Source organism: Oryzias latipes, chromosome 22 (assembly GCF_053564925.1).
Source record: "Oryzias latipes strain Hd-rR chromosome 22, Olatipes_Hd-rR_3.1".
NCBI lineage: Eukaryota > Metazoa > Chordata > Actinopteri > Beloniformes > Adrianichthyidae > Oryzias > Oryzias latipes.
The window spans coordinates 1,679,112-1,705,181 of NC_136258.1; the positions used below are offsets into that span (position 1 = coordinate 1,679,112).

General features: G+C 39.8%; 1 long non-coding RNA gene across 1 annotated transcript; it reads right to left on the reverse strand.

Annotated features, from left to right (window-relative positions):
• Positions 1-17,900: 17,900 nt before the first annotated feature.
• On the reverse strand, positions 17,901-25,452 carry LOC110017557 (uncharacterized). Its single transcript, XR_002292979.3, has 4 exons — positions 24,910-25,452; positions 24,038-24,144; positions 23,798-23,867; positions 17,901-23,679 (listed from the first exon to the last, which is right to left on the reverse strand). It is a non-coding gene; the product is annotated as an uncharacterized LOC110017557 (long non-coding RNA).
• Between the last annotated feature and the right edge of the window lie 618 nt (positions 25,453-26,070).

Genomic DNA, 26,070 nt, shown 5'->3' on the forward strand with positions numbered 1-26,070 from the left:
ACGACACAGTGCAACCAGTTACAAGTGTAGGTTTTGTGATGGCAGACGGAACTGTTCACCAGGCTTTAGGGAAGAAAACAATAAAGGTGGAGTGGCACGGAAAACAATGGCCATTAGATATAAACATCATGGAGGATGTCCATCTGGCTTTCCCTCTGATCTTGGGTTTGGATTTTCTGACGAAGACTGGTGCTATTCTTAACCTAGCCAAACGCAGCTACGGTCTCAAAACCGATCAGGGTTATATATTCCATGCTTTCCTTCCACCAAAAGACCCTCCTTCGATACAGATGAACCCTGGATTTCATCCAACTTTTCCAGTTGTTCACTTGTATTATGCTTGGCAGCCGGACTTTCCTCATTGTTGGACTGCTACCCCTAGTGAAACTGGAGGTCCGTTATACAACTCTGGTTGTCCCGAGTTACTCCAACAGCTGGTTAAAGAGTGGCCGACAGTCACCTCCGGTGTGTTGGGAAGAACTCACCTCGAACAACATACAATCTTTTTACAGGATGAGGTCCCTGTAAGAGCTCGAGCATACAGGGTCTCTCCTCTAAAAAAGAAAATCATTGAAGAGCATATTGATAAAATGTTAAAAGAAGACATCATTGAACCATCCCAATCTGCTTGGTCATCCCCTGTGGTCCTGGTGAAAAAGCCAGATGAGTCTTACCGATTTTGTGTGGACTACAGACGTGTAAATGCTAAGACCCTGCCTGATGCATATCCAATGCCAATAATACATGACATCTTGGAGTCACTTGAAGGTGCCTCCTGGTTTAGTTCCCTAGACTTAAAGTCGGGATACTGGCAGGTCGAAATGGCAAAAAACAGCATCCCACAAACCGCATTCACCACGCACATGGGCCTATTTCAGTTCAAATGTATGCCATTCGGACTAAAAAATGCAGCTGCAACATTCCAACGGCTAATGGAAAGAGTCTTGGGTGAGCTGAGAGGGAAGATATGTTTTGTATATATCGATGACATTATAGTGTACTCTAAGACGGAGGAAGCCCACATGGAAGACCTGACAGCTGTGTTTAGGAGACTCAAGGCCGCCGGCCTAAGCTTGAATATGTCTAAATGCCACTTCTTTAGGAGAGAACTGAGGTTCTTAGGACACTTGGTGTCCGAAAAAGGGGTAGAGGTGGACCCAGAGAAAACACAAGCAGTGACTGATTTTCCCACACCCACTGATATCAAGTCACTCCAACGATTTTTAGGTCTAGCTGGATGGTATCATAAGTTCATTCCTCATTTCGCTGACATTACAGCTCCTTTGAACCACCTGAAGAAAAAAGGAGTGGAGTGGAACTGGACCAAGGAATGCCAACAGAGCGTAGAAATGTTGGCAGTCGTGTGGGCCGTAGAGAAGTGGCGACACTATTTGGAAGGACAGGAGTTTACGGTTTACACAGACCATGCAGCTCTGTCATGGGCTTTTAATTGCCCAAAAACGTCATCGCGATTAACTCGTTGGATTTTAAGGCTCCAACAGTTTTGTTTTAAGGTTCACTACAGAAAGGGGTGCCTCAATACGGGCCCTGATGCACTCTCACGGGTAGTTGAGCCGCTCGTCATCAGACCTGGACCACAAACGTATTTACACCACAATTCGGCTCCATGTCTGAAAATTGCAGTCAAACCTTTTTCTGACTTACCCGCCACATTAGCCGAAATCGCACAAGAACAAGATAAAGATCCAGTTGTTAGTGATCTACGCCAATCCCACCTTACATCCACCCCTTCGGGACGCATAGGTTTTGAGACACACCAGGGTGTGTTGTATCGAAGGGCGCCATTGAAAGACCAAGGTGTAAAATATCAGTTGGTAGTTCCCAAGTCACTTATATCTGAGTTTATCAAATATTTCCATGACAACCCACTAGGGGGCCATCTAGGTCAACTGAAGACACTCTTACGGGTCTTGGAGGTCGCTTGGTGGCCAAGCGTAAGAAAGGATGTGTGGGATCACACAAAGAACTGCCAAATTTGTCAAAGACTCAAAGCAGACAACCGTAAGCCATCCGGTTTAATGCAGACCACCTCGCTGACCGCTCCAGGAGAAATGTTGGGGATTGATATTATGGGACCATTTCCTAGGAGTAAGAAATCCAACACTGTTTTAGTGGTGATAGTGGACTATTTTTCAAAGTGGGTTGAAATGTTTCCACTGAAAGACAGTACTACTCCACGTCTGATTAAAATCTTGAGGGAGGAGATCTTTACTCGCTGGGGCGTTCCCAAGTATTTAGTCTCTGACAGGGGTCCCCAGTTTACTAGTCACCTGATCAAGGAACTATGTAATACATGGGGGGTCATTCATAAGTTGACTACCAGTTATCATCCTCAGACAAATCTAACAGAGAGATTTAACAGAACCATTAAAGTCATGATAGCCTCGTTTGTTGGCCAATACCACAACACGTGGGATCAATGGCTTCCTGAATTCCGTTTTGCTGTTAATACTGCCCAACAAGAGACCACTGGGAAGACCCCTGCAGAGTTAGCTTTAGGACGGAAAATATATGGACCACTACAGAGACTCATACATAAACCTCCTTCCCCCGAACATTCATCTGCATACAGTTTATTGGAACGACAGCAAAGGATGTTTGAGGATGTTCAAAGGAGAGTGGGGTTGCACCAGTCCAGACAAGCTAGGTATTACAATAACCGGAGGAGAGATGCGCACTTCCTGCCGGGTAACCTAGTCTGGGTCAGGTCGCATCCACTGTCCAAAGCAAGTGAGAAGTTTTCTGCGAAACTAGCGCCTAAGTGGGAAGGACCAGTAAAGATCATAAAAAGACTGGGACCGGTTAACTATAAAGTCGGTTGGGGCAACCCACAGAAAGAAGATGTGGTACATGTGATGAATTTAAAGACGTATCATGGGTCAATTCCTGGGCAGCCGTTGGCTGGGGGGGGGGCCTATGTAGCATTGCCACATATGTAAATATATATTTGGAGTTGTCTATTTACTGAAAAAAGAAAGAGAAAATTCAGTATTGACTTTCCTGTGTTAACCCTGGTTAATATGGTCCTGGCTATATGTTTATTTCGTTTGGAGTTTATGTTGGATAACAGGGGTATAGAAACTACATGATCAGGAGACTCTGCACTACAAATATGGCTACCTGGGGACTTCCTGGGACCAGGTGAAACACAAATTAAGAGGAGGTGAAGCGGAAAGACAGAGAGTTGACAGCTGCAGGACACGTACATGCAGAGGATTACCGTGACGTCGGAGAGAAGTCCAACCGCATCGGTGGAATTTTCGGGGATTTATTCATGCAATCGGGTGAGACCTCCACATGCTTGGAATGACTGAAAACCCTATCAACGGTGGACAGAGCCGGTAAGCCACGTACGTTCATCCTACGGACGGAACATCGACATCCCACGGGTCGTTTGGATCTCCGATTTCATATGGAGGGCGGAGGACGCCAAGATAGGCGGTGACTTTGGTGACTTTGTAAATAACGAAATAATATAAAAAAAACTGGGGTGTATTGGGTAAAAAAGCTGGGGAAGCTTGTGTGGGGTTGAATACTTGAGACTGTTTAAAAACACTTGAGTCATATTGGTTGTGGTTTTTTTTTGTTTTTGTTTGTTTGTTGTGTGTAATACTTTGATAAATTGAAGAGTGTTACAGCCTCTCACTTATTTCACATCAGTCCTTCCAGTTCACTCTTCCAAAGCTGCACTCTCGTCTGCTTTGAAATCAGCTCTTCCCCTTTTCTCAGTCTCATTTCATATCTATTTTTAATGGGTGTTCTTTTGCAGTTCTAAAAGTACATATGCTAATATCACAGGCACTAATACTCGGAAGAGTTTAAAAGCACCAACCTGAATTTGATTGTAATTTCTAAAGTTTTTGAAGCATAAAGCAAAACAAAACCTACATTCATGCGTTTCAATCTCTTTAAATAATGTTCCTGGCCATGCTTTCAAAAGAATGAGTCAGTGTGGATTTCAAACATTATATTTTTTATTCAGGAGAACAAAGATGCTGCTGGTGTGAAGGTGTAATTGCTGAATAATATTCCACAGTGTAGACCAGCACAGTTAGGATGAGGAGCACACACCTAAAAAACAAACAAAAAAAACATTTCAAGCCTTCTATTTTATCTAATGTTGCTTGGAGAACAGATTGTTGACTAAAATCTTCTGGTCAGGGAGCTGCGTGAGCGCAGGAACCAAGTAAACAGTTCCATCCAATTTGATAATGCCTCATTTCACTGAATTATTTCATCTATGTTGTCCCTTCCTGGATTTTGTGTTTTATTATGAGATTTTAAAAATGCAACCTATAACAGTTTTTCCTTATTCAAACATTTTAGGTGAAATCTTTGTGTCTCAGTTAAAATCATTGACCGTATAGACGCCTTGCAGAGACATCACATGCGCCATTGGCAGAGACATCACATGCGCCATTGTCCGCCATTTTGAGAGTAAAACATTGCATTGATACATTCGACGGACAAAATCTATAACCTTTGGTGTAAGAGGACATGAGAAATAGCCACCATATGTCATCATGGTACACATGCATTGCTTTTATTTGTCCCTACAAAACCCCTACAAAATCAAGGTCTCATTTTAACGATTTCCACAGAATGAAGACAGGAAACGATGGACAGCCACTGTCAAATGGGAAGAGTGGCGGCCTACAGTTACCAATAGATTTGTGGACATTTTGTGTCAGGTATAGTTACACATTTTAGAATAATAAAAATGTAAAAAAAACTTTTGCCAAAGATATGTAAATAGGAGGAAACAATACAGGCTCCTGCAAAACCTGAAGAAGAAGAACATAACATACGTCGGTTCTGATCTGTGAGAGACCTAGCAGCCCTTTTTTGTCTTTCTGACAACACAGAGGGAACTCATCAGGCAGACTGTCAAGTGAACATAACAAAAAAATGTAAACAGAAAAGATCTCCGGCAGTGACAATCTATGTTTGACTCTTACGATTTGATTTCCAAAATGGTGGCGAGGGCGTTCGTACGGGTGCTCTGACCTAATGTGCAAGGGGTCTATATGAGAACTGGACTGAGTGATCTCTCCCTCCTTACATTCCAAACAGAAAGTATTTTTTTCTTGATATTCTTTATGTAGCGCAAGTTATTCAAGTTATTCAACTGACCAAACAGATAACTCAAAAAAATATTTGAATTGTCGAGAGTGGTTGCCACAGAAACAATGACTCAGATTGACTCGGACCACTCGCTGCTCTAGTGCTCATATCGCAAAAACATTGCTTTGTTTTATTGGAGCCGAAACTAAGCAATTTTCGATGGGCGACGTGTCTTTCACAATTCTATGGTATACAAGCATAAGAACAATTTTTTTTTGAAATAATAAAAAATTGAAAATAGTTAACACCAGTGCTGTAGCCATTGGTGCAAATTAAATTAGCAATGTTTGGCTCAAAACTGGTTCACTTATAGGCAGAAAAGTTGGTGTGTTTGAGATGTGGAGCAGTAAAACTCACCCCTGGGATGGATACTTGAGGCATTTTCATCCCTGAAGTGTTATGCACAGTGACTCCATGGGCTCAGTTAGTTTGTCAGCAAAGTAAATGAATTACTCCAAATACTCTTACCACATTCCTGTGATGAAAAGGAGCTTTAAAAAAATAGACACTTTTGGGGAAAAAAGCAAAAACTCCAGGAGGTGGGAAATCAAATATAGTTGTAACTTCAGTTCCAATGTTGAGAAAGTGAGTTGTAGCCAGTTACTTTTTATGACTCTCAGAAACCATATTTATGTTGTTATTGCTGCATAGGCTTTATGTCTACATTCATGTGTGTTATGAAGGCAGAGTGAATTTAGCTTTTCTTGGCTCCACATATTTCAGCCTCCTGTCACCAACTGGCAACAGAAAACTTCAGAAAAAAGACAGATGAACCTTGCAGAAAAAAGATTACAAATCCAAGTGAGGCAGGAATAATATACTTTTACTGATGGATGATTGGTGTCAGACAAAGTTTGAGTGCATCTAATAAAAATCACGCACAAACAATTCACAAGTGTATATTAAAATGTTTTGATAAACTTAAGAACATTGATACAACTCATGGCTGCAGGGTGCTGTAGTAGTTAACCCTTTAGCCTTACTGTGAGAAGGCCTTGGTTCAAATCCTGGCTTGGATCTCCCTTTGTGGGGTTTGCATGTTCTCCTCGTGCATGCATGGGTTTTCTCTACCTTTCTCCCACAGTCCAAAAACATGCTTCATAGGTTTAATGGTGTCTCTAAATTGCTCCTAGGTGTGTATGTGAGTGAATGGTTGTGTCACCCTGCAACAGACTGGTGACCTGTACAGGCTGTACCCCGCCTTTTCCAACTCCACCCATAATATGTTCCCAAGAGGGATTCAGCACGTTCTACGGATGGATGAACTGACATTTACAACTGAGCCGCTTAGATTGATCAAAGCAAAAACACAATGAGTGACACATATAGGGTGACCACAAGATAAGGTACCATGATTATTTCCTTTTTTACTTGGTAAAAAAGAAAGTAGTACTGAATTTTTCCGACTATAAGTCACTCTGAAGTACAAGTTGCCACAGCCAAATAATGGATAATACAGAAGAAAAAATCATACAAAAGTCGCTTTGGAGTACAAGTCGCATTTTGCAGGTTTTTTGTTTTGTTTGTTTTTTAACAAAATACAGGACCAAGATTTACGTTTAGCTTAAAAGGCAAAACCTGATAATAGAATAGATAACATTAATAGTCTGAATGTATGCATGCTTCACTACTGTAACACAGTGATTGTTTGTAGCTTCATAAAAAAGGAATTTAGTTTATTAGCACAATAAATGAACAATTATCCAGATAACCATAGAATAAAGAACATGCAAACATGTCAACTAAACTCTTTATATCACTTGAAATCACAAAATCCATTGAATTCTTCATCCTCTTGGTCCTTTTGGAACAACTCCACCAAGCCTGGCGTAAAACTGAGCTCCACTTTTTTTTTCCATTTTCGTTGCTGTCAGTAGCAAACACTGATAGACACACCTACAGCACCCTCTAGGATCCGTTGCAATTTAATTTTTAAAAATCCAATCGCATTTGGTTAGAAGTCGTATCCCCCGATCAAATTATGCAAAAGAAAGTGCAACTTATACCCTAAAAAACTATGGTAATTTGATTTAAAGGGGGTTAATAATAATAATAAACATTATTTGTATAGCACCTTTCAAGATGAAAATCACAAAGTGCTACACAGTAAAACACGGTTAAGCACAGTAAAACACAGAATATAAAAGAATTATGAAAAAGCAATTTGAAACAGATGTTTTTTCCTGTGTTTTAAAAGAAAACACTGAGTCTGCAAATCTGAGGCTGAGAGTTCCAGAGGGAAGGAGCCACTGCTGCAAAGGCTCTGTCACCTTTAGTCTTTAACCAGGTCCTCTTAACAACCAGCAGACCCTGGTCACATGATCTCGGGGACCTGCTGGGAGTGTAAGGCAGCAAAAGGAATTTTATATAGACCGGTGCTTGGTTTTTAAGAGCTATGTTTGTTATAACCAGGAACCATAACCAGAAACTGACGGGGAGCAGTGCAGCTGGATTAACAATGGAGTGACGTGTGAAAACTTGGAAGAATTTATTAAAAGTCTCGCAGCAGCGTTCTGGACAACTTTTTGCTTAAATATGTGAAGATAGAGTTGCAGTAATCAAGACAAGAAGATATAAAAGCGTGGATTAGCATCTCCATTTCAGAATGCGACACAATTGGACTCAGACTTGCAATGTTTTCAAGATGATAAAAACAAGAACAAACAACTGACCCGACATGGGAGTCAATGTATAAAACCGGGTCAATGTCACCCCAAGGTTCCTGACAGAGGGCTTGATAAAGGAAGCAAGTGGACCGAGCCACTGGACTATCTAGGGGAGGCAACTGTCATGAGCACAGACTAGGACCTCAGTTTTGGCTTCATATAGTTGGAGAAAATTATCATTCATCCAAATCTTGACTGAATTCAGACACCTGCGTAAAATCTGTATTTTAAAAACATCCTGGGGTTTAAACGACACATATAGCTGAATATCATCAGCATAAAAATGATAAGAAATATAATTAAAAGAACTTAAAATGTGCTGCAAAGGCAGCAGATCTAAAATGAACAATAAAGGTCCCAAAACTGAGCCTTGTGGCATTCTAGACATGAGGGATGCAGAAGAGGTCTTACACTTGGAAAAAACAACAGAAAGAGGTCTACCATTCAGATTTGAGGAGAACCAGTTTAAAGCCGATCCGGATACCCCAACCCAGTTTTTTAGCCTGTCCAAGAGGACGTAATGGTCAATAGTGTCAAAGGCTGCGGTCAAGTCCAATAACAGTAACACAGAGCATTTTCCTGCATCACTCTGCATCAGGATGTCATTAGTGGTAGCGTATGATCGTGGTTATTGAACCGAAAACTACCATGGCTGCAGATAGGGAAGTAAAAATATTTCTCAGTCTCTCAGTCTTTTTTTAGATTTATACTGACCTGATAAATTCTTTGTTTTTTTTTCCTTTACTATTTTTATTTTTTTCAAAATAGAAAAGCAAACCTTTCACATTAAAACCAAACAAACAACAAGATGTACCAGTAAATGTTTTTGCTCCAGATTAATCTGAATAGTGTATAGCATCCCCTTTTTGGAGTCTTTCTGGTTAATGAGAAGCAACTCAGTTTTCAAGCCAACTGGTATGCTTTGTCAGTCCACAAAGATGGATAACACTGTTGTCTGAAACCATCTTTCATCCCCACAGTCTTATCTATGGAGTCCTATGCTGAATGGTAAAGTGTTCTCAATCGAAGTCTCTGACTACGGGGATCTTTTTTCCAAGTGAAATGGAAACTTGTAGTTAAGAACAAAGAATTTTTATCAGTTTCCAAAGTTACAAAAAAAAGAAAGCAAAAGCCCTATTGTGCATCTTTGCCTTCACACAGTTTTAAGATTCCATGCGGAGTTGCTCAGTAGTCACAGTAAAGCTCTTTGAAATGTTTCTGTGTGCGAAAGGTGCTTTACAATTAAACGTACCTTTGTTTGCCTGAGTACAAGCACAGATCCTCCTAAGCTTACCAACAAGTTCCACCCAAGCAGTTGGAGTCAAGAGCCCCATTCAAGGGCATGACAGTACTGCTGGGCATGTGACCCAGACTTAACCCTGCTGATCACTGAACCCAAACTAGCAAATTATTTGAATCACTGTTGATCATTGAACCCCATCCAGCAACCATAAATGAGTCACTTTGTTGTGTAATAAAAATGCAAGTTACAATGAACACTTCTCAGTTTTGTCTGGATTTACAGAAGAAGGTGTTGATCTTATAAACCCCACAAAATTTAAAAAAAAAGTGGCTTTAAAGGTGGACTCTGATAAACATTGTATTTATGCTGTTTTTCACATGTTCTTGTGGCATTTGTCTCATGATGGAGGAGATATATAAAGAAAAATAAGATTTAAAAAAGCATTGCTAAGTATGTCTTCATTCAAACTGTTGTGAATCAGGAGCAGACGGAAAAATATGAGTTGACTAAGAGCTTAATTGTCATATAGAAACGACAATGGGCGGGCCACATCTTCCTTTTCCGAGCTCTCAACAACAGGAAGGGGAAGGCAGGTAGGGTTGTTCTGTGCCAACAGTCCCACAATTCAGAGTCTAATTTCTAATTAACTCCTGCTGCTCTGTAGAGACTATGTCCTAGAAAGGCACACAGGTATTTTTTTTAGCTAAAACAGCATAATTGTTAGGATCCTGGGCTCATCTCCACACCTGCCGCCCATCTTCTCATCAGCCTGCAGCCTTTATAAGGAACCACCACCATACAGCCAACGTCAGTCCCTCTGCTTTTCGTGGTTGAGTACTGACTCCTTAAGCCAAGTCTTAAGTCTCGTGTTTCTATGCTAAGTGCCTCGTACTTTCAGAAACCTAACCGCCTTTATCTCTGCTCCTTCAGGGAGTACCATCAACGCGATCTTCACCCTTGGTCAACCTCTGCAGTTCATTCCGAACATCAACCCAAGCTCATCCTTTCGGTCTTCTGCCCAAGCCAGGAACCATCACGCCCAAACCTTCCAACGGCACTGGGACTAAAATAAACCTTCTTTCCTCATTCATCCTCCCGTCTCTGTCCTGCTTCTGGGTCCAGCCTCACTCATCCCAACAATAATCATAATTAAAAAACTGCTGGGAACAAATTTACAACAGATCAAAAGGTTATCAGAGTGGTTAATTGATAGATAAAATTCATCAGACAGATATGGAAGGTCACAGTAACATTAGTAAAGAAGAACTGCCAAGATTCAGAAAGTTTAAACAACACCTTTTACTATGTCTACTGGTGCCATGAAGAGCTCTTTTTTGTAATTGTGACACTCTCTCACCAAAAAAATGAAAATAAAATTTCCTGTTTAACAAATTAGGCTACTACTGTATCACTAGAAATAAGTCCTTGTGCCTTTATGCTTCCTCCAATGAAATCAAAACTACTGACTGCGACATCTCACGGGAGGACAAACACTGACCAGTGCCTAAGAACCTCTGCACTCAGACATGGTTTAGCAAATACCACAAAGCTGCAGGGCCGTTTACCAGATGTGAGTGGCACTAGGGTTTCCAGACAAACCATAATCAACCGACTCCACTTCTTTGAATTGAATGCCAGACGACCTTTGTTGGTGACTCAGCCCACACGAAGACATATCTGTGAACATTTCCAGTGGGTACAAAACTATGTGACCTGGACAATGGTCTACCGTTCCGGTCACTGATGAGTGTCGGGTCACCTTGCACGGAAGTGATGGTCCCCAGGGTTTACTTTGGTGGAGAAGGTCTGGGCAGGCATCACCAGTCAGCACAAAAACAATGTAGCGATTGTACATGGCGCAGTCACTGCACATTCTTACCTCAGAGACATCATTTCATTGAACCCATCATCATCTCCCAATTCCACCAGGACACCCCAACTTTCTGTTCATGGATTATCATGCTCCACCATGTAGTGCAAGAATGATCACAGCTGGACTTAGGGAAGTAGGAGTGCCTCATATGGTTTTTGAAATTATGGCAAAAGGTGGAAATACCTGCTCTAGACATGGTCAATTTTTTTATTTTACTTGTCTCATCCAACAGCTGAGCAAGCAGATCAAAACTGAAGACCTCTTGTGTTGGACAGATGTTACTGTTACAATAGGGGTTTTTGGATCTTCAGACAAACAAAGTGTATATTTGTATAAATCCCTTTTGTATTTAAGGGCTAAGCTATATTTATAATAATTATGTTTATATGTATTGCTTGTTGAACTGGACAGAAAGAAAGAAAAGAGAGAGAGAGTGGGATGTTAGAGAAGGGGTTAAGGGGTTAAGATGGGGGATATAGGGGGGCTGGAGGAGCAGTCGAAAATACAGAGTCATAACATAAGTATGCCATATGTACGTTGCATAGCTTAGTTCACACATACACACATCAACACACACCACTAAATAGCATGCACACAACTATTATAGGTTTTAAGTATAAATATACATGAAATACTTATCTCACAGGGCGCACAGACTAAAATAAAGTTATGTACACAGACAGGTACACACAGGATTTGCACAGCCAATATTATTGGAGAGGAGTGTAAAAAAAGTACCCATGCCCTTTAGTTGTGCAAAAGTGAATAAGCAGGTGGGTTAAATGAATGTGAGCTTCTTAGAGTGAACCTTGAATAAACTGAATGCTCGTGCAAATGCAGGAGTCCCAGCACCCCACACCCTAGAGCCAGCGACAGACAGCGCTGGCTCTAGGGATTGGATTTAACTTCAAGTAGTTTCTTTAATATTAATAAGCTGTTACACTTGACCCTTTCTGTTTACCTTATCAACTATTAATTCATTATCTGCAATGATGAAGATCCAGCTGACAGCATGTACTCACTGTCTGCTCTATATTTCCTGCCCTGATAACGGGGGTTGGGTGGGTGGGGTGGGGTGGAACCTCCCAGTCCATATGCCTGGTTCCAACTGTTTGAGCAACACTACTGTCCCTCTGTGCCAACAGAACACTGATGCAGGTCAGAGGGGAGGTGAGATGTCTTCAGAAACAAAAATAAAGAAGTCAACTTCCCTTCTGTTCAGGCTCCTATGATCATCCATTGTGTACATAACTGCTTACTGCCAACAATGTCTCAGTGTGAGACTAAGTGTTGTCAACAGCGGAGCTCTTTTTGCATTAGTACATTTATTTTCACTAAGGAGACAGCACAATTACAATATTCTCATTTTAAGAAGGCATTGGAGCCAAGATCGTCTGGACCCACTGTTGTGGAATGGGGATGTTTATGTGCTGGGGCCGTGCGCGTGTGTGTAGGCGAGAGGAGAGAGCGGATTCATGTTGTGTAGGAAGGAGAACGATAATAAAAGAAGGTTTCCCCCAGAAGAACTGCTATTGACTCTTTATTAACCCGTTACGGAGAATCTAAGGGTCCGAAAAGAGAAGTGAAACCCCGAAGGCCTTCAGTCCCCCGCGCTTCTGACCACGGTCGGAAAGGAAAAAAAGTCATTGAGGGAAAGGTTTAACACCACGCTCAGCCATCTCGCTGGTAATTAAAAGAGCCCTGTTAGTGCTGTGTTACGGTCAGTGGCGGTTTTTGACATGGGCGAGGTGGGCGGTGGCCCAGGGCAGCACATAATAGAGGGCGGCATTTTCCTTTCCCGCATTGTTACAAATAAGGAAAGAGCTAAATCAAAGGGGAGACTTTTAGCTTTTATTCTGACATGGCTTCTACAGCCAGCACTTTGCGCTTTTATTTTGACACAATTGACACTGAACATCGCACCCATGTCTTCATCCTCTTCCCTCTCCACACCTATGGTGTAAAAAAAAAAAGGGATAAAATAACTAAGAGTGAAACAACGTCAAACAGCCACATAAAAAGGAATTAGGCAGAAGAAAAACCGGTCGTCAACCCAATTTCGACCAGAGCAGGTAATGGGGATTATTTCCCACAATTCCCCACTTCGACACAGCAGACCCAACATGCAAGTGACCACCCCCCTCTGCTACAAGACACTTGCGCCCACACCTCTTTGCGGTAGTCTTTGGAACCTAACAAGTCAAAAAAATTGGAGAGGGGGGCGCAACTCACCGGTGGCTGGGTAAATCACACTGACAGGTAATTGGGACAATCATCTCTAGGCCGCAGCTGTGCGCTCCGATCATAGAGAGACGGAGCCGCAAGTGTCAGAGGAAGGAAGGGAAGGGTGGTGGGCGCAGGCTGCGAGGAGCCCAGCCAACTTGTGTATAAAGTATTTCGCCATAATTATAAGTAAATGAACTACATATATTTTCTCTGCATTAAGTCTCCCTTGTGTAAAATATCCCAAAATACTGTGCTCATTAAATAATGTATAATCTTCATATAGCAGGAAGTTGGAGTTGTGCTTAACATTCAATTTAATTTTAATCTGCCTCTCCCCCTTAGTATGATCTGTGTTATTATATCTTTTATATTTATTTCACTGTTTTGTAATGTATGTCACCTTTTTTAAATCATTAGGTATTTTAAATTATTTTATTTGATCACTCAACTACAAAACCGTCAGGACACGTTTCCCACAATGCATTATTTTGTAGTCATTTGGCAGATAGCGATCAGCACGGTACTAAATTTCCAGTTGCGTTCGCTTAAGTTGGGCCTTGCTCCCGCCCCTTTCTGGTGATATTTCTGTGATGATTGACAGGTGATGTTGGAGCAAAACCATGTCACACACCAGGTGATCTGCACAACATTTCCACCTGAGTGATCTCAAACACACTGATTGTGCATCTTGGCTGCACCTATTTTATGGAAGCGATTCTGTAGCATAATTAAAACTAAAAGTCAAAACCAGAAATGCTTTTTAATTTTCAAAATGAAGCTGCATTTTTTACTCAAAATTAAAATGGAAAAGCAATCCACCAAAATGCTTTTCATTTTCTTCCTCAATTTGACAATTAAAATGGATTAACAGAAATGCAGATTTTGCTGTTGGATGACAGCTATAGCAGATTTCACCATGCTAACAATGTTGGTTGCACCAACACTCACTCAGCGGGATGCTGCAGGAGACTAAAATGCAGCTTTATTCCCCCAGTGGTAACATTATTATACATGGTAATAATTATTGGCAAGCTTTACCAAGTTTATTTTAGCAATATTTACATGTGTGCTGTAGCTCATCATTTTTTCAAATCTGCTTTTGTAGAAATGGAGTTTTAAAAAAAGCTTCTGTGCTGTTCACCTCATGGCAATGCATATTTTACAACATGCATTGTATCCCAGTGAGAAGAGCATTTAAAATATGTTTTCACAGCAAAATAGGCTATAGAAATAAGCTGACATTTTCTTTTCTATAAATAGGATAAAGGATTTGTTCAAGAGTTGTTGGGGGTGTTCCGGGCATGACGCACTGGGCGGAAGACCCAGGATACACTGGAGAAGCTACATCTCTCAGCTTGCCTGGGAACGCATCAGGGTCCCCCCAGTGGAGCTGGAGGTAGTGGCTGGGGTGAGGGAAGTCTGGGCATCTTTACTTAGACTGCTGCCCACCGCCACCCGGTCCCAAATAAGCAGAAGACGATATGGATGGATGGATGGATTTTGTTCAAGAGCGTCAAGGTTCAGATGGATTTTGATCCCCTCAAGAAATGCATTAAGAGTGAAGAAAATGATAAGAAAGTTGCCTATATTATGGGGAGCACAATTTAATAATTTTGTACTGTTTTTTAAAATAAATGGCACTGGACTTTGAGTGATTTTGGTGCACTGAGGCATACCAGTATCTTTACAGCGATAAAGTCTGCTGCTTTTGCTACACAAACAGAACTATTTGATATTTTTGAAGGCTGGAGTTCAGCTCTGTCAGCCACCACAGATAATAACCTTTATCTGACACAGTTTTATTTTTTTTCAATTCCATCACTATAAACTGTTCTAAAAAAATAAAATGGTTTCTCTTTGAAATAATTGTGAGTTTAAAAGCACCTATTAGATGTATCACATGTGCTCCAGAGCTCGGGTAAATTTAATCAAACAAGTGTATTCCAAGTTGTTTGAACTCATTTCACTTAACGTGCATATAACACCAAAGCTTGAACAACTGGCCATTAACTTTCTAACTGAGTTTAATGCAGTTGCCACTGCAGCACAACTCAGTTGGCAGATTTGGTCTTGAAAACAATAAAGAAAAAAAGAGCGAAAAATGTTGAGCTTGACAGTATTCCATTAAAAAGGCCATGAAAAATCTAGATTGGAAAAACTTGAATTAATACATTTATGCATGTAAAGTCATATCGAGTGTTCTTACATTTATATACATCTGCAAACATGATCACTGTTGGTAAAAATGCATCACTTGTACTAAGTTCCTGTTTGTTGTAGCGGAGCCAGTTAGGTTGATGTTTCAGACAAATGGTGCACTTTATGGTACAAGCACCAAATTTGGCGTGGATCTACCTCCGGATCCCCTTTTTTAGAAAAGCAAGTTAGTCACAGCCATTTGTGAAGGGAGCCTAAGGTACATCCATGAAAAACCTGATGCTTTTACCACAAAATGCACAATTATTTGAATAACCAGCTCCAATCTGGTGCATGTTAAGAAGTGATGGATGGATGGATGGAAGGAAGGAAGGAAGGAAGGAAGGAAGGAAGGAAGGAAGGAAGGAAGGAAGGAAGGAAGGAAGGAAGGAAGGAAGGAAGGAAGGAAGGAAGGAAGGAAGGAAGGAAGGAAGGAAGGAAAAAAAAGAAGGAAGAACCAAATAACCATAAATGAAAATTACAAACTCTGTAAAGTTGGAAAACTCTCTGGAAGGATTGTTCATCTGGGTCATGTTATCTGCTTTTTCACAACTCTTTGTTTCTCCATTTGTTCATGGTTTTGTCATTGTTAAAAAAAACTGTTTTTAGTAGAAACATTATCTTAATGGTGAAAAAAGTAAAACAAAATCCTACTCCCAATTAAATATACTCTCAATTTTAAGAATGAGGCGTTAATGTGTACCGTATTAATCATAAATAATTGTGGAATTACAGTTTCCTTCAGTCATCTCTAAAAGGCCAGAAGGCATCAATAATACATTTCTATTAGAAATCTATTATTTCCCATTCTCATGTGAACTTAGCCTCGCCTTGTTTCTATTTCAAGAAATAACAAAGAAACAATACCCGATAAGTAAAGAACAGAAAAACAAACAAAACGCCAGCAGCAAACTGACGGTTCTACTGCAACAGGTTGATTATATTTGACATTTCCTAAAGTTAGGTTGGATTTTGTGGTGTAAGTCAAGGATGAACAGTAACTAAAATCTACGACAGCAGCCGATTGATAGTTTTGCCGGGACAGAGAGCCCAGCAGTCTGATGGCCTGTGAAAGAAAGCTGTTAAATATGCTGGTGGTTCTACACTGAAGAATATCAAACCTCGCTTTAGAAACCAGCCAGGAGAACAGTCTGTGGTGGGGATCTGTGTGTCAACAAGATGAACAATGGTGTTCTTAAGACACAGTCTTGTAAGGAGCCTATTTTAAAATGTAACTGGTAAAGGTAAGTTCTTTATACCCTTTTTGGATTTTAATTTAAAATGAACCTTTTAAAAGTAGCATGTACAATTGAGTCGAGCATCTCAGCAAATGCTTTTTTTTAAATGTGTATTAAACAAAAACATATTGGATTGGAACATGCAAGATGACGGTGAGAAAATGTTACCAGTATGTCTCTAAAAAATATAGAACAGTAATTATTTCAAAATATTTTCCAATTATTTTCACAGTACAAATGTTGTCTTTTGTACATTCATGATCCGAAATTATGTAAAAAAAAAAATTTGTAACAGTATATACTAGTTCAAAGTTGATTCTATTGAGTTTAAAATCTAGGTGTTCATAAATACTAAGAATTACTGATAGGGCACTGGTAGGAGGGATGTTACGATTCCCAATTTTAAACCATGTTACACCATTGACTTGAGTCACGGGGAAAGGGAATTAGTGTATCCCAACTGCATACCATTAGGTCTAAGTTTTGTCATGATTTGAACTTGTCTTGTTTTTGGTCCTTGTTCTGTCTTGTTTCTGTTTCCTGTTTTATTTTGAAAGTCTCCTGTCTTGTCTGTTTTCTTGAGTTTTACTTCCTTTGGTCCCCATCAGCCCTGATCGTGTCCACCTGTGTCTTGTCTGCCCTGTCTGTATTTAAGTCTAGTCTCTGCTTTCCTCCTGTGTTGGTCCATTATTCCTGTTCTGGTGTTCATGCCATGTCATGCCCTGTTCCTTGTTCCTTGTCCCTCGCCACGCCACAGTGAGTTTTCGTTTGGTTTTTGTCATCCTGCTCTGCAGCGCTTTTGTTTGTGTTTGTAATTAAACCCCTTGCCCCGGAACTTTGTGCCTCCTGCCTCTGCATTCTGGGTCCTACCGGCTCTCGAGCCACCTCACCGTGACAAGTTTAACGTGTCAAATACATACTGTGCTAAGTTTAAGAAAGATTTATAATTTATTATTTTATTAGTATAAGCCAGTGCTTTTTAATCATTTTTTGCAAGGCCCCCCTTAGAAAAAAGAAAATGTCCCCCCCCCACACACACACACACACACACTCGCACGGTGACAATATATAGGTTAGTAGCTATAAAAAATGTGTAAGTATACCTAAAATTGTATCTTTTAACATTAACAAAATATTATTTATTACTGCAAAATTTAGGATAATAATAAAGAGAAACCTCAAATAACAAACATTGACCATGTCTATCCCAGGTATTTCCACCATTTGCTGCAATGACATCTTGACATCAACGTCTTATGCTCTTCACTAGTCTTGTGATGTTGTTCTGAGGCAATGTGTTCCACTCTTCCACAAGTGCTACATGCAGTTCTGCCAGGTCACTTGGATGTGGGGTAGGATCATCCAGTCTTTGCTTCGGCTGGTCACAGGGCTCTATAGGGTTCAGGTCAGGGTTAATTGCTGGCAATATCATATGAGGCATGCTCACTTCCTGAAGTCCAGCTGTGACAATTCTGGCATTATGTGATGGAGCATGAGAATCCATGAACAGAAAGTTGGGGGTATGCTGGTGGAATTGGGGAATGATGAGGGGTTCAATGATGTCTCTGAGGTAAAAATGTTTACAATTTCATGTTTACAATGACTGGTCCATCTACAATAACCACGTTGGTTTGCACAGACTGTTACACCTCCCCAGTGAACCCTGGGGACCATTGACCTCTGCGTATTGCTCACCTTGCCTTCTCCAGCAATGCTGACAGCCATCATTTCTGTGCTAGGTGACCCGATACTCATCTGTGAACAGAATTGTAGACCATTGCTGCATTGTCCAGGTCACATGGCCTTGTACCCACTGGAAATGTTCCGTGTCTTGGTGTCAATGGAGTCACCTGCATGGTCGTATAACATTCAATTCAAAGTAGTGGAGTCAGTTGTGAATTGTTTGTCAGGAAACCCTAACACTACGGTGGCCCAGAAGGGTCCAAAAACATTAACTTACCACACAACACATTAACTCACAACACAACACATTAACTTACCTCACAACACATTAACTCACAACACAACACATTAACTTACCACACAACACATCAACTCACATCACAACACATTAACCTACCAAACAACACATTAACTCACAACACAACACAACACGTCCTTGGGCAAGACACTGAACCCCACCCTGCCCCTTCCCTGTGTTCGGCAGCGGAGCAGCCACCAGTGTGTGAATGTGTGTGTGACTGTAAAGCGCTTTGGGCCTTGTAGGTAGAAAAGCACTATATAAGTATACGCCATTTACAACACAATAACTCACAACACAACACATTAACTCACAACACATTAACACACAACACAATTTCTACAAAAGAAGTTCTACAAGAGAAGCTAGCAGCAGTGTTGCTAGATTGTGCGGTTTTGGTTCTAAATTTGTGGGTAAAAATGGCTTTGGTATGCATAATTTTGGCGGTTTTAGGGTCGGTTCTGCTGCTTTTTCCCCTCATGAATATATAATAGCGGACTACGTTAGGCCGTGTGGCTGTTGGAGTTCTATGTACTGAAGCTCCGTGAACTCACCAGGTATAGACGCTTAATGGACCGGGCTCTGTCATCTAACCTGTTGTTGGGGGTGTGCAAGGCCCGCCCCGCCTCTTAGAAATTGTGTTCTTTAAAGCTTGATACCGCGGCCGCGTGTGGGAGGAGCTACCAGCTAAAGTAATCGTCTGATCGCTACATGGAGCGGTGTCTGTGTTTATCAATGCATGCACCCGTCACATCTGGATAACGGCCCTGGCATTAACAAAACCATGTCTGTGTGGATAGGTCCTAAGGTAATGGTCATGCTTGAGGTCTCTCACTCACCAGGCTGCTGACGACAATTTTAGACACAACAAGCTCACCCGCAAAACTTGACTGTCTACTACCAACCCGAAGGCGAGCTATGGCCAGGTGGCGCTGCTCGTTCATTCAGTGACGTCATGTGGTCATGGCTGTTTAAAAGATGATGAATTTGGAATAACCGACAAAATTAACTGTAAATCACCACAGAATGTTGAAATTGATGCAACATTGAAAAGGTTTTTATTTTAGCATTTTCAGGGTTTGGTCCAATGATTAAGACACACTGAACACGGTGAGATCATCATGTGGAAAATACTAAATGAGGTTTGTCTATCATTCCAATACATTTGCTTTGCTTTCAAAAATCTGTGAAGTAAAACACTGTGTACAAGACATCCACTGAGTTTTATTTTTTCTTTCCCCACAATATCCCTAACTGATTGTGAGTGTTTTACTTCTTTCATCACTTTCTTCCCATGGGTTTAGTTAACATTGTTTCAGATTTTGATAGTTAATACATATATTTTCTATGCCACTCCATTAACATTAAGCAGTTTTAGTATTTTACCTCAAAATTTTCAGAAATAATTTATTTTATGAGTGCTTTTCAGCAAAAAAAATAAATAAAAATAAAAATGTTTTCCTCATGCTGTCTTTGTTTTAGTGATGGCAAAGATTAATGTTGATGGCTGAGTTCTAGGAGCATTTCATGGCTGTCCAAGGCTTCCTTTCTACCAGCAGCTATTTGCAAACACTGATCTGTGCTTTATAAAAGGGCCACAGTCAACTTTTCCTGGATAGCATCCGTGTACACTTCACCAAAGAAGAGGTTAAGTCAGCTAAGCCATCATGTATTCTTGTCATTGACAAGAGCCGACCAACAAACCCAAATATTCCTGTAATGATGATGCCTCTACCTGCAGTTTAAATTCCCCAGTCTGTCACTCTTCGTCTCTCTGAGCTCAGCTCTGCCTACACTGCATTACCCCAGTTGCAATTGATTGTAACTCCTGCTTCTATTGATCGATGTCTGGATCAGAGGTCCTCTGACAGACAGACATGCTCACTCACACCGGTTATGCTGTCTGGATTTTACCACTTTTCTGCAGAACCACACACTGGAGATGAAAGATTCATCAGCTGCCTGGCAACCTGTGAGGAGAGCTCGCAGCACGACGAGTAAATACTAAACATACAAGAGGCAATACAAAAGACTGAGCTGATTGGAAGCACGTACAAATTGTGCAGAATATCCACTTAACCAAAGTCATGTATATGTTTGATTACTACTAACTTTTCAAATGCATCTTTCACTGATGGCAGCAGAGCTGGACTGCAGCAGGAGTCTTTCTAAAGCACATTCTTACTAAGATTGAGGTCTGAAAAATGATACAGACCAGAAATCTCTCACGACATGAACTGAGAGAGATCTGGCTGCAGACAAGACGGCACCTGACATAATTGGCCGGAAGCAGAAATTACACTTAGCACATGTACTTACAGTTGAAGTGGCACAAATTTTGTGAATCTTTCTCCAGGCTTTTTCTTTCACAGCTCTTTTCTGACTTTGTGTCATATAATTCTGATCGGACACAACCGCAATTAGTAAACAGCTTCATGATCAGTTTTCAACCAGTTGGCACTTCAGTGTTTTGAAAAGGACACTACCCAAATGTGTCTACTAAAGCAAAAAAGAGACAAGAAATTGTCTTTGCAAAATGCTCATATTTATTAGGTATTTTTATATTGAGAAATTGTTGATGTCAAATTGGTCGTTTCAATAAAAAAGTACTGGGCATGGTGTCCGAATCGCTTTTTTAAATCCAGGGCACTACATAGTCCTGCACTATATAGTTTTTTAGTAGTTAGGGAGAAGGGAGGGAATTTGGACATAGCCAAAGTTTCTTTCTAAGTGATGTGGGGGGAACGTCAGTTTTTTTTGTCAAGGACTTCTGGTTCTGGACATTAATGTCTGCAGTCACATCTTCTTGCACTTGATGAATCTTGAGTGTCTTTATTAAATGCTTTTAATTTTATATGTATAAACTAGATGACTAAATTAATGCTTGGAGGAAACTTATACAAGATTCTTATTTTGTAAAAGAAAGATTAAAAAAATAATTCATATTATTTAAGCACATGAATATTTTTTCAGCTAAATTTTATAGATTATGTGCAACAGTTTGTGAACATTTGCCTGTAGAAGGTAGACATTTATGTGTTATGTGAAACAGATGCTGACCTTTTATAGTGTTTAATGTTCTTTAATAAATTATGCTAATTACCCATGGGTCTTAAACATAAATGTTAAAGACATCTTACATCATATTATATTACAAGTAGAGTAAGATGAGCCATAATGCTGTTCTCTGAGCAATGAAAAAGACAACAGTGCCACACTAGTATTCTTGCATTTCAAGTTGTGTACTTTGAGTAGAAATTCTCATATTTCTTTTATAGACAGTTATGAAAATATGATCTCTAACAAAAAAATGATTACAGCTCATTTTGCCCCAGGTTTGGGTCATAATGAAACAATTGAACAAATACATCGGAATAAAATTAACCTGTCCTGCTTACTTTAAAAAACACAAAATATGATTTTCTCACCAAACACATCAGCAGTGTTCAACGTGTTTTTGCTGACAAAATCTTAATCTTAATGTTTCCATGAACAGAGACCGCCATTTTTTGATGGCAAACAGAATTCATCTGAGAAAGCTTATGCTCAATTCCTCATCATCCGATCTTCCATCTATTCAATTGAATTTTTAATTCAATTCAATTCCATTTTATTTGTATAGCCCAAATTCACAAAAACAGTCGTCTCAATGGGCTTCTTGTCGGTAATTGAAAAAGTCAAACATAACATCAAAAGGATCACAAATACATAGAGGTCAATAGGATAATACTAAATTGAACTAACAAACTGACTAAACTAAACTGGCATCCCTGCCCTTAGACCTTTGCGGTAAGGAAAAGCTCCTAAAAAAAACAGATTCCGGAAAAAACGAAGAAATCTATATCAACGCATTAAAAGTGAAAAAGTGATTCCATTTGTTTTTGACAATAGAACACTCATCAACTAACTAACTTTAACAGAATGTCTTCCTTTCACAATGAATGCATATTGCATGTCAGGAGCATCCAGTTTCAATGTTGAGTCAATATGCAGACACGATCAGAGGTCCTGCAGTGCGTTTTGAGTGTCTGGCAGCAGCATATTTCATGGGGCGTGTTGTGTGCACATCCAGAGGTCAAAAATGGGAATTTTGGCCAAGCATTTGGCTGAATTTGAATTGCTTCCATACCCCTAAAGCTTCTCCCTACCCCAAGATGTATCCCTTCAAGTAGAGAAATATGGACAAAATAGTCTTTAAATCTGGACATTACAACAGCTCCATGATGTCATCAATAGCCGTCGGTCATCTGCATTGACACCAAGCTGCCAGTGCGCAGAAAAAAGATAACATCGTTTTCGCAGCTTTAGAAAGTCATGCTAAAACAAAAAATCATTGCTTACATTTAAATGTAAATATCTGTGCTTCAGCATACACCCATATGAAGAAATGCATTTCTCTTCCGCACCACAGTGCAACGAGGATCACCCATACCATCAGAGTGAAAGCCAGCCCTACTACGACTCCTAAAAAACACTTGCAGACTCTACTACACCTTCGGAAATTGGAGCAATAGGGAGGAGCCAGAGGGGTACACAGCAAATTTTAGTCTTTGGAATAAACTCCATGAGAGTTCAAATTAACTCAATCTGAGTGTAAAATATGTGACCATCAAAAAAAACTCAAAATAATAGTTAAAGTAACTCTTTTGCTAGAGTTAATATTTTAACTCAATTTCCAGAGTTTTATTTTAACTCTATTAAGGTTTAATCCTACCCTGAGTAAAATAAAACTCTAGATTTTAGTTAGTTTTAAGTAACTCTTATCAGAGTTCAAATATAAATTTAAAAAATGACATTTAACTCTTTATATTTGTTTATAATGTACAAAAACACAAATGCTCTGAACTTCTCCTGTTTGTTTGTTTTCAGACACACCATACATAAAACATTGTTGTGATACCATGTACCAAATTTACAAAAAAAAAAACATTGGCAAAACTGCAATACAAATTTTGCATAAAGAAATAGCCAGTGCATCACATACAAAAAAAACAACAGTAAACAGTGCATTTTATCACATTCAGGACGGTAAAATTGCACACAGAATGACAACGTATCCTTGAGACTTGGGGAGCTTGGTCTGTCATATTCTTCTTGTGGCTCAGTCAAATCTGAAGATTTAAAACAAAAAACAAAACACTTGGAAATGTGGCTAATAGAATCCCCAAATCAAATCTTAAATAATTTTTCACTTCAAAGAAGGTGAATTCTACAAAAAGGTTTTTTTACCGCATGGTGTAAGAGTCACATTCTCTGTCTGAACAGCCAAAGGTCTGAGATGATTCTTCAGATGAAGGCTCTGAAATTAAATGAAAAAATACAATTTACCATTGCTTCAAAAAAAGATAAAATATTACATTGACTGGTTCTTTTCATCTAGGTGGCATTTAATTAGAACTTTTTTGCCTGTTAAATAAATAAACCTCAGCAAATGTATTGCAATAAAATATACGTTTTTGATAGACCTACCAAGTTTCTTTATGTAGCAACTTCTGGAAAAACATCTTCAACCTCGACACCCTGGTCATCTGTGACCTTTAGTGCTGTAGTCTCTGGTACGAGAAATTTCTGCTGAACTATTTTGGAACAAAAAAAAAATTAAAAAGCCAACATTTTTTTTACAGTTTATGTGCGTGCCTCTTGAAGTTTAATGTCCTTCTTTCCCCAAAAGTTTACTTTTACCAACATGATAGCCTGGAATAAAAGAAATTTTGATTGTAGCAGCTTTCACCATGAATGACCAAGGGTGAACATATTTCTTGAAGCATTCAAAATGAACAATCAAAGCAAAAAAATAAATGAAAAATGTTTAATTAACTTTAAAGCCCTCAATTGTTGGGTTCTCTGGGGTTCATAAATTTATGCCATTTATGACTATACTTGTAATTACTAAAATGATTTTGCATAGCTGTTCCAACCGCCAACATATTTTGCTGTTAACTAAAATGCAGCACCACCACCTCTAAATCTACGCAAAACGTACATAAGGCACATTCAAACAGGAATTGTGTTAGCATAAACGAAGCAGCTGTGCCATCAGATTAAGAGAACCCACATTAACACATAGCTAAATACCTAGCTTTGACCGGACAAAAAACCCGCACATTTCGATGTAATACAAAATGGAGTGATTAAACGCACAATCACGGTGGCTTTTCTCCTACTAAGAAGGTATTTCTACATCAAAAACCGGACTATAGCACCTTAGCTAATATGCTAACAAGTGCTAAATGCTATAAATGAAGAGGAAAGCAAAACGGTCTCCTCAAAATGCACATGCACAAAACATTTACACAACAATACATTTATTAAACTATTTTCAAAGTTTTTGTTTCACTTACCTTGCAACAAAGTTCCACTGCTCATAATGCCTCGAAGTTCTGGCGCTATAATTTGTGCTGCGAGGAGTTCTGCTACACCTGGACATGCCCCGACACATAGCTCTGCAGTTCACTCCAGCCCCACCCAACCACACCCAGCCATCAACTCCACAGTTTGTTAACGGGAGATTCCTGTACACCCATGAATAAACTAAAAAATGTGACGACTCTAAAGAGTAAATATAACACTTAGTATAGTCACATTTAAAAAATAAACTCCTGAAATCCAACTCTTTCACACTTTTTTGCCTAACTCCAGATTTTTCAACTCTGGAAATTTTCTGTGTAGGGAAGCAATTCAGATTCGGTCTTTGTGTTTCGCCAACCAATCAAGGCTCAGCTTTGGCTTTTTTTTGATTATGTGATCAGCAGGTGGAGTCCAAAACCAACGTGGAGAAAAATCTGATCAGTCTACTCCTAAACTGTATATTTTTATTATTTGAATCGGTACAGTAATAAAGAGTTCCTCTAAGTTTATTCTTATTTTTTCCCCTCCTTGGAAAACTGCAGGAGAGCTAGTGACAGAGAGACAGACGTACGGCTGAAAGCAGCCATCATTTAGACACCGCTCCTGCAGTAGAAGGTGAAGCTCACCATACTGGAAGAGTCTCTGAACGATCTCATGAACCCAGACATGGATATGTGATCACAGATGCTTTTGGAGAACTCTTCGAAATAAATATATCTGATTTCTTAACATCATCCTTCTCTTTCATGTATTGTACATGAGATTTACAGTCAATGCTTCCATGATGAGGCTAGAGATTTTTTGCCTGTTGCTTCTCCCACACACAGTGGGAGCATCAAGTTTATGAACACATTTTAGAGAAGTGTTGAACAGCAAATTTGACGCACATCAAAACAGGCAGGGGACCCTGATTTGACATGCAAATCGTGTTTGGTGTGAATGTAGCATTAGACAGAAAAAGGTATTTCTTCTAAGAGCAGTTGCTCACCAAGATCTTCTGTTTTGCTTCCTTGTTTTGTGTTCCATGCAACAAGGGCTATAGGCCAAAAGCTTTTCTGCATTCTCACTAAGGCTTCATTTCCACTGCATGGTTCATTCAAGTGACCCAATTCCGATTTTTTTCCTCTCATTTGGCACTTATCGGATATGACCGG